Here is an 8,489-nt window from a genome sequence, read left to right on the forward strand (position 1 = left end):
TTTTTGACCTAATTTTGCTGGTGTTACATTATCCCCCCGTTAGAGAGAATTTCTTCCCGAAATTCGCATTTTGACTGGGACTTCAATTGACGAGGAAGGGTGAGTGTACTTCTGTTCCATTTGATCTTCTTTTTGTCTAATGAATCCGGATCCTAGCGTGGGTGTTCCTGCAGACCTTCATTATCCTGTCTGTTGTTTTGATCGGTATAGGCCGTGTGGATTTGGGTTTCTATGTTCATCTACATGTTAGCATTGTTCACTTTTTATAAGGTCATTTCTTTTTGAATTTCATGGTTGAATGCTTACCTAGTCCGCTTATCACCACATTGTGTATACAAGTTACATATACATTTGCAGTGATAGGTTAACCGTAATCATTCCTAACCTCTTCATTTGAGCTTGACTCGTCGTGCGTGTGCTATTCCTAAATAGTCTGTCGGTAATACTTCGCGAAGGTTGAAAAGGATATAGTACTCTTCATATGAGTGCTACGGGATTTTGAAGCTAGAAACAGTTTGGGAGTTGTGTCGGGTTTGTTGTTATAAATCGATAGAGTTTCATTAGTCGGTGGTGAAAGTGAAGGGTCTTTTCATAGCACATGCAATTAGCATGGTGAAGACCAAGCCAATCCTTTTCTAGTAGCTATTTGGGAACTTCTTATCGTAATAATTGTGAAGTCGATCAGGACAAGTATTCGTTAGTGGGATAGTGCATTTTACATATCTTTGTTATTACTACTATGAAGGTTTTTCTTAATGATTGGGGTGTTTCTTTGAGTAGATTTTTAAATTTGTGACTCACGAAACTCCTATCCGCTCCTATGTTAAATGGAATGCATGTAAATGAGTTATCGAGGAGAAATGTACCTAGAATAACCATGGGGTCGACAACGGCTTCCTCTTGGCCCATTGCGAATACTTGGCCACTTCCCCCAGTCTTCCTGTTGTTTGCTTCGCGTAGTCCCTTCGGAAGTGTCCCGTTGCTCTGCACTCATAACAAGTACGCTCTACTACGACATTTGTGGCTGGAGCGGTCGGTTGGGTTGGTTCCCTACAGTAGCGGATGGTGTGTCCCTTACTGTTACACCTAGTGCAATGCATTTCACAGCAGGGTCCATGATGATGAAAGTTGCATCGGTTTCACTTAGGCTGGTTGCCGTTGTACGACTTTGTGGGTGTGTGGGTGGTAGGAACAGTAACAGCGTGAGCTGTCACTATTTGTTGTCTTTTGGTAGACCCTTGTTTTAAACTGCCCCCTTTTTCATTCCCGAACTTTCATTTTGCGTTACTAGGTTTTTGGTTTGGCATATCCTTGTGGGTAGACATTCGTTGATTTCCTTGGTTGTCACAAACATTTGAATTTTTGACATCCTTCCCAGTTTTACTAGTGTTTCTTGCGTTGAGGTGTGCTATGATGACTGTCACGGCGGTTGTGATCGCAACTTGAAAAGTCGTTGATTCTATATGTAGGAGTGGTGTTTCGTTGGTTGGTCAGTTATTTCCATGTGAAGATACATGATGCGAAACGAGTTGGTTTGATAACTGTGATCATTGTTAGTTGGATTCTGTAAGTATAATTTCCACATTTTGTTATTCGGTTTCTAACGTTTCGACTTATATTCCTTATGATGTATTTGTGATTGAAGGTTAAAATAGGTATCGTATTTTAAGTTTAGTTTTAGCAATTTAGGGTAGGCATGTTGAAATCTTAATTCGATCTAGTTTCATAGGTTTTGGGAGAGGGTATCTTTCCTACTATCTTGTGATATGCAGAAGGGTGTGATATACCTATCTCATAGCCTGAGTAGTATAATTACTAATTCATTATGTAATAAGAATTATTGCTTATTAGTCCGACGTATCGGGTTCTCTACCACCTCGTATGCTTCACAAGTGGTTTCCTCTGTTCTCTGTCCTACCCTCAGGGGTACTGATTTGTTACAGCCTGGTATCTATATATACAACGTCCTTGCTTTTCCTCAGACATGTTTAATCTCCGTCATTGTTTTGATTGCCCATAGTTGAAGTTGTAAAGGTTTGTTATCCAATGGTAACTGTCTCTTTCCTTAAAGTGTGTAGGTGATAGAAAAGTTAGATTTATCGAAGGATTGAGTCTGTTTGAATAGCAAGAAGGCATTTCCAGCTATAGGGTTATAGATGAAATGGTGGCAAGACTTCACCAGTGTTGTTCAGTTCAATAACATTGAACTATAATAAATTAGATTGACAGGGAAAGTATAGTGAGTTGCTATGACAGTTTATTACACGAACCGTTTACATAGCCCAAAGCGTGGATTGATAATGATGATCTTTAAAAGAAACAAGAAGTCTGTCATGATAGTTGGTATAGAAGTTATATAGAATTCGGAAAACTTGACCTTGGCGTAGGTCTACAACATACCATACAGTGAAAATTTGACAGCATAGAGGTCTAGTGAAACAGAAATTGCTAGACGGGGAGGTTTACATGAAAAGATTATCCACAATCCAAAAGAAAGGGATAGTAAAGTGTCCTATACTCGTTTAGGGCAATTGTTGTGATTGGTACTTGATTCAGCCCTGGTTTCAGCCAACTGTTGTTCCACTTCCCATACGCGTCTTTGCAGTGCCACCTGGTTCTGATGAAGATCCTTGGTCTTAGATCGTCAGGCATCCAACTCCACCTGTAAGGCGTCAGTACGAGACCTTTCAAAGTCTTGGTCTTTGGTTAGATGACGAAGATGAACTGTGTTGACTCTAGAGTTAGCATGGATCTCCCTGACTTCAGTTTGAGTTGCAGTTAACTCTGTCTGCCAAGCTTCATTTTGATTTACGGCTCTACCGTGTGCTAATCGTAACTGTCGGATGCGAACTTTATTAACTCTGGTGTTCACATCATTCTCCTCGATTTGTTGGATAGTTTCCCTTCCTTGCTCATCATTGTGGGCAATTCGGCGAACCAATATAGGAAGGTCTCTGTCTGCTGAGCCTCCCTCGCTCAGATTGTAGAAGCTTCGATCTCCATTGTATGGAAGGGGTTGACCTTGTTCGCGACTCCATTATATACACTAACAATTCCCAACATGATCCTCGACCAAAACCAACTCGGTACATAACTCATAACCTTAGATCATAGGATTTGTACTTGTATTTTAGCCGAAACCTTTTGAATCACAGTTACCTTTCCCTATACTGGGATATAAAAATCCTCAATCCAACATTGAGACTTCTAGTCTCACACCTGCTCTAGCCACCAGGTACCTAAGACTCGAGCTGATAAGGCTACCCTCGTGTCACTCACTGACCACATAGCCATCCCACTATAATCATGATCCAATACCTTGACCCAACAAGCCCCTACCGAGTCTGATTCGTGCTGCTATAATTATACGGGCCTCACCCACGGATCTCACCTAGTCTATACCAACGAACATGTTACGCCCACGGGTCTCACCCAATCAAGAACTACTCAGGCCCAACCTTAACTTGGACCCCAACAGTCCTCCTCCCACCAGTCTCATACTTCATCTTTTAGAAGATAAGAGGAAAATCTGAACTTCGACCCCTTGGGGCAGAAATTCATCTAGAAAGGGTTAGCCATATCCGTTAACCATTTCCTAATGGCAATGGGTTCCTTCTCCCCAAAGAACATGGGAGCTCTACAATCGAAAAACTCATGGAAGGAAACAAAGCAAGCTCCAACAATAGCCATAATCTCAGTACGGAATGTGCCCAGACGCTCATCCAAAATCTCCATAATCCCCTCCTTGACCGTACTAAAAATCACTGGAGTCTACTCCAAAATACCGCGGCTAATCTCCGACGAGATGAACTCCTGTAACCACTCATCGATTGAATCAGTACCTACACCTGAGCCGAAACCAGAACCTGAAGCCCTTCATCAGTCCGCATCACCATTCTGAAAAATATCAACCATGAAAATGATTATAACGTAACCATGAATCCTCATCCGACCGACTTCCTAGATTCTATGACATTCTTCTCAATCTGAGTATGGATCCTGTGATTTTAGTAGTATGGACCCAATACTACCTTTGACAGCTATCCCTAGTTTCCTCAAGAATCATCATGAATCCTCTAAAGTCACCTTCTCAAACTGATACTCCAAGTACTCTCTAAAACAGCACAACAAAACATACTAAAGCACTTCCCAGGCTTTCCTAGATTTCCGACCTCAACCTACCATCAGCTGTTGAACAACCCCCATAATGTCAGCTGACAATCACTTGAATACCATCACATGAAACAAATCTCAAATAATCCTTCAAGTAAAAGAATCATCCCTACAATGGTTGGACTCATACAAGAGCTGTGCAATATGGTCAAATCCATCACTCTGAGATTATTCAACCCTTGCCGCATGTGACTTGACATATTCACTTAATAGTTAAGTCACATCACTGAAGAGTTCCACAAATCACAAAGCAAGCAACATTCGTGCAATAACTCTCCTATCCATAGAATATCCAAACAACATCCAAGCGCACATACCACAACTCATTCTACGAACTCCAACTCCTACTAACAGTTGTCTTATAAATGCAAATTATACACAATACATGATCAGATATATTGTCGAATAAAAGACTCTACCCTACAATTTTTAAGGCATACACTTAGCAATTACTGATACCAGTAAATATTCACAATCTCGCATCATGTGCTTCCTACGCTACAATGCATCACAAATTAGGCCACTCTATCACGCATTTCTTGAAAGTATCCTTAGCCTTATCCTAGCACGTAATTCTCATAACTTGTAATCATAACAAACATGTATGAGTATTTTGGGAATCACTTACTTGAGCTCGGTTGATTGAACGCATCACATCCCCCTTTGTCTTTATAAAGTCCTTTTATAAATTTATTCCCTTTTACAAATTTTTTTAGAAACTCATTTCTTTCAAAAGATTGTCAATTCCTTAGTTTGATTTCAGAGATACCCGAGAGTGTGCTTGAATCCCTCAAACCAAGGCTCTAATACCAACTTGTAACGTCCCAAAAATTATGAGGTAAAAAATTCATTTTTAATACAATCAAAACACCAATTATCTTTTATTCAAACATTTAAAAGTATTTCATAATAAAACAATCATCAGAGTACAATCTTAAAATCATCACAATACAAAAATATGGGTGGATGCACTGTGATCACACGGAGCCTTTCCCTTTCGAACCGGAAGTACCTAAAACCATAGCAGTAAAAACTGTAAGCATAAATCTTAGTGAGTTCGCAAATATACAACATACCATACATACCTATGGGCCTAGCCCACACATTGGGCCTAACCCACATATTGAGCCCAACCCAGCATAATGGGCCTAGCCCTGCTAAACCAATGGGTCCATCCCAATCATATAAATGCAAAAGTCACAAAGACAGTTAGCATCTAAATAGCATAAAATAGGCCTAGCCCTTCTTGATCCACAGGCCTAGACCAACATATAAATGGTCCTAACCCGTCATACAATGGGCCTAGACGAGCATACCTATTGGCCTAGTCCAACATACCATGCAAGAGTCACAAATACATCTAACATATCAGAACCTAGTGGACCGACATTGGTGCCTTCGACCTACGAGTATAGCGAGGAGACTCACCTCAATTCGCTAATAACCAAATGATTGCTCGGGTCATTGAAACAGATAACCTCGCACCAACTAACAATAAATACATCCTTAATTGATAATTAACCTGATAACCCAAAATTTGAGGTCCATTCCATAATCCAACTTTTTAAAGCGTAAAAGACCATTTTAACCTTTCTTTCATGACCCAAAACCAAAATCCAACCCATTTGCATGAAAATTCTGAATCCCTAAATTGCAGCGCGAAGCCCAAATTGGCCCAACTTCATAATTAGGCCCAAAAATATCACGGGAGAAATACTAAGAAATCCTACAACCTATCCATGGCCGAAAGTCAGAAGTCCAATGGCTCACCAAGGTCTAAACACTAAAATGCTGAAATTATCCATCCTGGGGTGTACGCCCTACGTACCAGAGACGCAAGGCCTGCATATATAGCCCTGAAGCAAAATGTACAAACCGATAAAGCAAGCTACCCCCATTACACTTCGCGTACACTTGTACGCCCAACGTACTCTTCTAAAGGCCAACAACACCACAAAATCTATTAGTGGTTTAGACAAAGACCGCCAAACTCATATATGGCCCTAAGGAGATGTCTTAACACCTAAAGTTGGCAAGTTTACTCCTTTGTATGGCTTAATGGGACCAAAACCTTAATAAAGTCCATAATAATCATCTAAACTCATACATGGTCCAAAATAACTCAGCAAGATGAAATTTTTTTGAACAACAGACCTCCTAAATGCCAAGATCCAGGATTCTAAGGTCTTGGAGTAACTCATACTTACAATGATGACTATAAGAACCAAAATGAACAAAAATATTCTTTAGACTAGATCTACCACCTAGAGTCATCAAGATAGAAACTTTATACCTACAGAAGATAGATCAAGATGCACAAAGACTAGATCCAAAAGCTCCAAGAAATCCTACACTTCTCCAAGAAGATCCTTCTTCTTCAATTATCACCAAGATGCATGAAAACACTCCACAAGCTCAAGAAACACACCAATGAAGGCTAGGGTTCTGTTTCTAGGGTTTAAAGGGATGGTAGCTGCATATAATAGGGTTTGGTGTTGAGTTAAGGAGCTTAAATAGGGTCCTAGACCCTAAATTAGGGTTTGGGTCTGACATGAGCATCTCATGCATAACTCTGGTACGCCCAGTGTACTCCAAGGAGCACATGCGGCCCTTCGCCCTAGTACTCCCAACGTACTCCCTTTGTCCTCCTCTCGTACTAGGTTTAGCCTTCAACCCACCAACTTCCGTAGGCTATAACTTCTTTCTTCTAACTCTATTTTCGACGATCCTTATATCCAGAAATAGGTAACGAGAAGCTCTATTTCTGTTAATTAATACTTGCCTTAAAACTTCCCGAATTAAAATCCAAAATTCATATAAGGCCGGTCTGACACTTTAGCAATATAGCATTTGGCTCTAAAATACAAATTGAACATCCAAGTCATCAAATCTACATTACCCTCACCCACATGGGTCTAAATATATCCTTCCAAAAGGCCCTAATCCTTATGATATCCGATCTTTGGGTTACATCCCAGAATTAGGAAACGATTCGGAACAGGATGTTACACATATCTCGATTTGTATGTGTGATCCTTGCACAGGTGCCATGCTAATCTTCTATGTATCAGAGAACTGGGGAATAGGTCAATGTGTTCGACAACTACATGAACCCTACAATGGAGGGTGGAGGTGGTTGCACCTGATCCCACATCGGCTCAGAAGGTGAAGGAAACATTTCTTTATAATGGGTGTGGATACCTTCCTTGTCACAACGCGTTTTAAATCTATGAGGGCAACAAATCCCATAAGAACTTTGCAGTTAAGCTTGCTCGAGCGGGAGTAGTACTGGGATGGGTGACCTTCTGGTAAGTTTTCGTGTTTGGAGCCCAAAGTGGACAATATTGTAATATGTTCCAGAGGGGGTTGTTACATCTATGGTTTTCATATAACTACAGATGCTGACACGTTTTTCAGTGATCACACACTGGTAAATTTAGATGAGCCAACAAACTACAAGGAAGTGATGGAAGGACCGAAGGTTGCTAAGTGGAAAGAGGCGATGAGCAGCGAGATCTAGTCCATGTAAGATAACTAAGTTTGGAATTTGGTTGATCATGTACCAGGTCAAAAGACAGTTAGGTGCAAATGGATCTTCAAGAAGAAGACCGACATGGATGGAAAGGTGCACACTTTCAAGGGATGATTGGTTCCAAAGGGATTTACTCAAACCCAAGGGATTGACTATGATGAGACCTTCTCACCGGTGGCTACGATAAAGTATATAAAGATAATGCTTGCCATAGCTGCCTTTCATGATTATGACATATGGCATATTGATGTCATAACCGCTTTCGTTAATAGGAAGTTGGCTAAGGATGTTTACATGAGTCAGCTAGAGGGTTTTGTACATGAAAATTTTTCTAATAGAGTGTGTAAGCTTGCGAAATCCGTTTATGGATCGAAACAATCATCTTGTAGCTGGAATCTTTGCTTGCATAAGAAAGTCAAAGAATTTGGTTTCTCTATATGTGAGGATAAGTCATGTGTGTATGTCAAAGATAGTGGGAGTATAGTAACTTTCCTGGTATTGTATGTGATGGGTTTTTTATGTTATAAAAATCTTATTTTGGCGAAAAACTTAAACCATATGTTCACATGCAACCTATAGGATTTGTGTTCTCACTATGATCTACAACAAACAATCAGATATCAAGAATGTGACAACCGTCAAAATGCGAGACAGTCCTAGATTTGAATGAACTTAGTTGCACATATAGGCACGATGCATACTAGACTTGGGAACTAGAAGCTAAGTTATAACCTACTAGAAACTTGGAAAAAAGTAGAATTGAATGATAGTGTACTTAGATTTC

General features: G+C 40.2%; 1 non-coding gene across 1 annotated transcript; it reads right to left on the bottom strand.

Annotated features, from left to right (window-relative positions):
* Nucleotides 1-7,171: 7,171 nt before the first annotated feature.
* Nucleotides 7,172-7,274, bottom strand: LOC111890885 (U6 spliceosomal RNA). The gene has a single exon (XR_002850033.1). It is a non-coding gene; the product is annotated as a U6 spliceosomal RNA (small nuclear RNA).
* Nucleotides 7,275-8,489: the final 1,215 nt, after the last annotated feature.

This window comes from Lactuca sativa, chromosome 7, assembly GCF_002870075.4.
Source record: "Lactuca sativa cultivar Salinas chromosome 7, Lsat_Salinas_v11, whole genome shotgun sequence".
Classification (NCBI taxonomy): Eukaryota; Viridiplantae; Streptophyta; class Magnoliopsida; order Asterales; family Asteraceae; genus Lactuca; species Lactuca sativa.